Here is a 6884-nt window from a genome sequence, read left to right as displayed (position 1 = left end):
TCTAACCAGGTAGTGATTAGTCTTGGTTTATCATGAGAAGTGCAAGCCAACATATAATTGAGTATCTCAGCTAATCTCTAAACTGCATAGGTAAAAAAACATCAAAACTCTGTTTGAATCTTCCAGTGTTTTTCTGTTAAAATATTCCAACCCACCACTTAATATCTCACCTTTATACAAGAAAAACTTAAGGCCAATTCACAGGATCAGACTAGTGTTGAGTGAGAATGTTGGTACAGAGGATCAGCACACTTGCAGTGAAAGTTAATGTGGTGCCCAGGTAGCAGCATGTTTGCCATGTCTCTCTACAATGTACTTACGAGGACACTGGAATGGTGCAGAGATTGTGAGCTGAGTGTGAGCAGGAAATGGAGAAAAGAAACAGCCCATCTGCTGCCTCTCAGATCTAGTTCTGCATAACTTCACTTGACTCCAATTTTGTCTTTAACATGCCAGTTGGGTCTGTCATGAATCAGACCATTATGTTGGCAATATCCAAATGCAATTGATTTCCAAACCAACACTTTTAACGATTCTTTTAATATATAGAATATATATAGAATATATAGCTTATTTTTCCAGGCTTTAAATCTGTGATGGAAGTTGTTTTAAATTGCTGCTGTTTTATTCTACTGCTTATTTCATATTGTCTAATTATGGTTATTGTTTATTGCTGTTTTAGATTCTTGTAAACTGAGAATATGTTTACATTGAAGGGCAATATAGACACTGATTTAATTATAATTAATTAATTAAAGCTCACCTTCATTTTATCCTCCCAACTAACAAAAACGCTGTTTCCCTTTATTATTAAAACTCAGTATTAGATATTGTCTGTAGGGTATCTGGATGGAAACCTTTTCACCAGTTTCATTACATTACCAATTGCAAATCTGTAGTCAGTGAGCTGCACAGGGCTTCATGCAGAATATGATGCAGGCATGTACAGACCCAGAAACATCCTACAGGCTACATAGAGTAAGCAGTAGATCTAATCCAAGCTTCACAGTATAGAACCATTCACACAAACACCAGGCATAAGATTAGTTACTAAAAATGCTTTCATTCTCCCCCCTCCATCTTTCCTTGAGCGAACTCTAAGAGCACAGTAGTATATACTGTTTATCACAAATTACATTGCACCCTTTCTTCAGGAAGCTCAGAATGGCATACATGGGGTCTCCAGGCAGTTTCCCAAGTTAGAATTGCTTCATTTTGACAGTGTAATGATACCCTGTACTCTCGGCCCATTCTCTGGGCCTGGAAGCTCTGTGTTTTGGATGGAGTGTTGTAGCACACAAACAGGAATGCGGGAAATTGCCTGGCAGAATGCAGGCACCATCCCCCCCTCCACCGCCCTCCACCCCGTATTCACAAGAAGAAGTCACAGTCTCACAGAGACTGCAGAGTTTGCAAGGGCCAGCTTCTGGCTCCTGTTGAGCAACAAAGAGAGGGCAGAGCTCAGTGGCAGAGCTGCTTTGAATGCAGACAGTCCCAAGTCTGCCGCCTGAGACCCTGGAAAGCCATTGCCAGTTGGACCAGGCAGCCTTTGGCACAATGGTCTGAGAGCCGTTTCCAACGCTTAGCAGCCTGGACTGAAGGACTCATCATGTCATAAATTACTGCTGTCTCGTCCAGTACTCTCCCTGAGTACTAGCCAGAGCCACGTCATTAAAAGCCTCACAAGCAAGACCAGACCGAAGTCTCTATTTCCTGTTACATGTCCCCAGCATCTTATAACAAGAGATCCAGATTGCAAGATTAGAGGCACTGAAACAATGTATTCATTCCCCAAGACATCACATGGCTGTGTCCAAGAAAGAGAGGAGGGTTGATGCCCGTCCCTGTTGTTAAAACCAAACTCTTACCCAGTTTTGCACTACTATCTTTTGTTACTGTCTCCTCTTATCTCATTTATAGACAAAATTCTTAAACATGATTTTGGTAAACACGGTCATTTTCAAGCAAAGCTGCCAAAACCTACCACCTAGCCTCAACATACATTTTACCCACAGCCAATTGTGGATCAGCTGCCCTTCCTCCATAAAATAGATAAATAAATAAAAATTTCTTCTTTAAAATATTGCTGTTTGATTTGGCCAAATAGAAGCATTACAAAGAAATCCTTTCTCTTCACTTCCCTCCACTTTTTAACTTCTGTTCAATACCATATTTATATATATTACTCCATCTTTTCCTCCCAGATTGAGCACTGGTTTCTCTGCTGAAAAATCTGTTCGAATACTGCAGGAAATGGAGAGGGGTGGTTGCACAGACAGTAAAGTTTCCATTTAGCCTCGTACGCTCCAAAGGAAACAATCTAACCCAGCAAAACATCTTCCCTACATCTTGCCTTTCAGCCATTCGCCACTAGATGGCACTGTGTGAAGTTTTATCTCATCTGTCTTGTTTGTTACAGCTCTTGACTGGAAAGCCAGGCAGCCCCTGAAACTGAGTAGAATTCATTGAAACTGCGGGCTTTCATGACGTGTCCCTTAGTGGTCCATCACTTTTCTCTCTACCAGTGCTTTATTGTTCTTGCTCCACTCTGATCTTTTGTTTTCCTGGTGTCTAATTTCTTCTGCAACCCATTCAACTCTACCTAGCAAAACAACCATCCGTTCAACTCAAACAGTGTACCTGGCTGTGCTTGTGGGAAAACCTAACAGGATCCAGAGGTAGGTGAATAGCGTGGAGGATGGAGGCTCCTGACAGCAGCGTTGGGTCAATCTAAAAGCTGAACATCTTTTTTTTAAATCCAAAAAATACATTTATTTCCATAATACATCCTTGTGTGAACGACCAGCCATCAAAATCTTACACCGTTCTGAAGGAGGAAATCATGATCGAGTGAAAGCGTGCAGCGAAAAGGTATGGCAATGCAGCTTATAGTCGTATGTATGCCTACAAGAAATCCTGCTCTCGCCTCTCCCCCTTGTCATTGCACGTTGAAGTAGATCCCATCAAAGTTGTGTTTTGAAGACAAAGGAGACTTGTTACATAACAAAGAGGTGATCGATTTCATATCCCCTTCGTTAGCAAGTGAAAAAGAAACGGGGTGTTTCAAGGGGGGGAACTGCATGAAATGCATCCAGTCAATTATTATTTCCAATACATTTCTCCCTTTGTTTGGAAAACTGTCATCATGGGTTGAAGAGGTTGTGTGGAATGTTTGTTTGCTTTCTGTCTTTTGCTATTGAAGAAATCAATTGTTCCAGCTATTAAACTCTGAATATGGAGCTTCTGTTTACCAGAAGAGAGAGGGGTGGGATTTTCATTAGTGGTTTCTGTTCAAACAGCCAGATGTGCATGATGAGGGTATGATGCGGGGAGTAGTAATTACATAGTAAATGACATATAGCCCTAGGATCCTTGAAAGTTGTAACATATGTCTCTAACAAAACCTCTCAGCTAAAATCAGACTGGTGTGCCACTGAAGTTACACGGTTGCTCTTCTATTTTAAAAATACAGTTGAAGAATCTGTTTGGGTCATTTTTCATCTTTACCAAATATTAAGCAAATATTATTATCCTTATTTTCTTTCCTGGTGATAAGAAGGCAAATCATGATCTAATTATGTAACCGATCAGGGTACTTTGTTCCACATTTAAAGCACTTGGAGAGAACAATATAATGCTCCATATAAGACTTGTCTGGCAATGCTCAGACAAGAGCAATGTCCCAGAAAGAATGCTCACACAAAGCATGAACTGGAAAAGCCAGGTCTGGAAGTGCCATCTTTATCCCAACTGAAGCCAATGAAAAATTATCCCTGATTTCAGAACACTGGCTGGCACCCTGAATTTGTAAAGCAATGGTTACATGGTGGGGGAAACATTAAAGGAATGAGATATCTTGTGACGCAATGTCACACAATCATGCAGAGGCACCCATTTCCTTTCTGAATCTTTTTAAGAGAAAGAGTTCTGTGATGTGCCAGAGCAACTAGCTAGAGAAGTCTTTGGGCTAATGAGGTGATGCCTAATTTGTCTTGCTCTAAGGAACAGAGCTCACTATCACCATGGCGACCCAGGGAATATTAACTTCAATTCCACATAACATGCAGAGGGGTGGAATCCTTCCCAATTGCAAGTGGGGGGGTGAGATAATGAAAGGCTTGCCACCACTGATTTGGTAGACAAAGTTCATGGCTTTTGAATTATTTCTTGCAACTAGATCAAGGCAGTCTCAAGATGCGCAAAACTGAACAGACTATAGAACTTCTAAACCAAACTTCAGCACCATGGACAGTTTCAAAGGGGTGGAAAGAGGAAATAATGCAAAAGAGCAATTGAACAATTAGGAACTGTTTTCTGAAACTTTTAAAAGTCTCTGTGATCAATGTATTAATTTCAGAATGAGTGTTCACATGACACAGAATGAAGTGGGTCTTATTACCTGTGCTGTATTATATGTAGGCTGTGTGTGTGTGTGTGTGTGTAAATAACTTGCTTTCTGCATGGCAATGGTGCAGTGTTAGAATTGTTAACTTGAAATGAGAAGCAAGGTTAAAGCAGCTTCAGTAGTCAGAAACACAAATGGGTCAGGAAGTTAAGGAAAGTGATGGAAAGAGGATCAGGGCTATCTTACTTGTTGGCTACTCACTTGAACTTTTCAGGACCCCAGTTAATAGTTAAAAGCTGTCTCACAATATGCAGTGAGCAAATGTAGTGCACTAGAAAGAAAGAAAGAAAGAAAGAAAGAAAGAAAGAAAGAACAGCTCTGCCCCAGGGAAGGAGATTAAAAGGCTGGTTTGAGCACCTCTCTGCTAAGTCCATGAATACTCAGAGCTGTAAAACTCAAATGTTTGCCTTTATTGGGTAATGGTGGTTATGCTGCAAATAGAATATTCTTAGAATCTTGTGGCGAGAAAGGGATCAGTATTTAAGTTCTAAGGTTTAAGTCCCTGCTTCTAGGGCAGGGCAGGATTCCCATACCCAAGATTCTACACAGAAGAGTCCCTCGCATCCATGCTCCAGTGTCCACAAACAGAGATCATGGACAGGCAAAAGTGTGCTATGGAAGAGGTTCCTATTGGACAAGTTTAGTAAATTACACCTAGATCACTGAAACAAACGTGCTGTGCCATACAGAGAGAGGCTTTAAAAAGCAAAACCTGTCAACTGCTAATGAAGGCTGCAATCCTATGCACGTTTACCTAGGCGTGAAAGCCCCACTGAGAAAAGTCAGGCTTATTTTCAAGTTAGCCTGTATAGATTTACAAAGCCTGTGCATGGTTTCTGAGTGTGAAGAGTGAACAGGAACAATGCATTTATTCATGGAAGCTGGTTTATTTGGTAAGTATTCTAGCAAATCATTTAACAGCATGATCCAGTGCATGTTTGCTCAGGAGTAAGCCTCACTATGTTCAGTGGGGCTTAGTCCCAGACAGGTGTGGAGAGAATTGCAGGCTTAGTGAAACCGAAGCAGGGGACTTCAAGAACTAGAATCTATTCTTATTTCCAGGGTTTTAATGTTGCCAGTTGCAGACATAACAGACTGAATGTGGCCAGGGTGAAATCTTTATATCATTTCAACACAACTTGAAAGAAACAGGGGCTGTACAGCAGTAGTGCTTGGTGGATTGCAGTACTATTTGCTTGGGAAATGAGATAGCAAACATGACTAGTATAACTGCCCTTTTATAATGTTCTTTAGGAGATAGGGTATGGATTTTATCTCGATTTTCTATTAGCTTCTAGGCTGAGAGAATAAAATTTCAGCTTCTAGGCTGAAAAAATGAATTTATTGAATACAGGAACAAAAACAAACTATAAGGCTATGCATATGACCGAGCGGGTGGCGGTGGCGGTGGGGGGGGGGGAGGCAGGGATGGACTCACCTTCCCTCCAGATGTTCACAGCTAGTGCACACCCACACAATCCACACTGCTCCATGCAGCGCGGATCATAGGAGGCCAGATTTCATTTCCCCAGCCTCCAGCCCCGTGTGATGAGTGTGGTGCATTGGGGGATTTCCCTGGGAGTCAGGCACTCTAGTCACCTGACTCTGTGTATGCTTGGGGTGCACGCAGTCCAAGCAAACACACGAGCCCGGTGCTGGGGTTAAGGGCACACTTGCACCCTTCCCCCTGACTAAAGGCTGGGGTAAAAAGTAGGGTTATCCAGTATGGCAGAGCCAGGATCAGAAGCAAGCAGCCTCACCTAGACAAGCAGCCTAACACAAGCTGGGCTGCCCTAGCCTGGATTAAGCTGCTCATGAGAACAGGCTTTATGTGTTTTTGGCATGACCTCAATGGGTTTTTAAGTCCCATTGGGGTCATGCCCTGCGGTTGCAATTCACAAACCATTTAGTCTACAGCAATCTCACTTAAACACCATGGAAATCTGGAGAACTATCCTCATGATTACTCCAGAGTGAGGATTTTATGGATCTATTAGAAGGCCTGCTAGCACAGAATAAATCTTGGGTGTCCAACACTTGTCAAAAATAATTTGCCAATGGGTCAGAGATTATGGCAACAGTCTTTGTATACTGAATTGGAAGCAAGTTCCACTGAGTTTATTGGGATTAATGCCCAGGTAAATATGCAGAGGATCAGACAGCATGAATCATTTGACATGACAAAGCTATTTGACTACTCCCATGAACTTACCAGGTTTAGAGGATAAATACTAACCTTGGCAGCAGGGAGAAAGGAAAATATACCAAGTATATTTTTGACTGTATAGTTTGTTCCATGTGCTATTTGAGAGCTTCCCAAAAATATAACTATACAGACAAGTATTGTTTCACATTGACACTGCTAGTTCTACTTCTGTTTCTTGCTATCGCTATTTCTGCCTATTGTTAGAAATATAAGACAGTCAAGAACAGAAAAGCAAACAAGAAAATAATAGTGTTCATTTGGGAAAGAAATCTT

General features: G+C 41.5%; 1 protein-coding gene across 2 annotated transcripts in view; it reads left to right on the top strand.

Annotated features, from left to right (window-relative positions):
* The first annotated feature begins 2319 nt into the window (after window positions 1-2319).
* The window catches only part of KCNJ6 (potassium inwardly rectifying channel subfamily J member 6), a 232815-nt gene continuing 228250 nt past the window's right edge, over window positions 2320-6884 (top strand). The window contains exon 1 of one of the 2 annotated variants that reach the window (XM_053306592.1): window positions 2320-2678. The gene's annotated coding sequence lies outside the window, so the exon portion shown is untranslated. Of the gene's footprint in view, window positions 2872-6884 lie in introns of both variants that reach the window. The other variant, XM_053306588.1, reaches the window with a different exon arrangement.

Source organism: Hemicordylus capensis, chromosome 3, assembly GCF_027244095.1.
Source record: "Hemicordylus capensis ecotype Gifberg chromosome 3, rHemCap1.1.pri, whole genome shotgun sequence".
NCBI classification, from domain to species: Eukaryota; Metazoa; Chordata; class Lepidosauria; order Squamata; family Cordylidae; genus Hemicordylus; species Hemicordylus capensis.
Note: the sequence above shows the minus strand (reverse complement) of the source record. Positions and strands in the feature narration are given on the sequence as shown.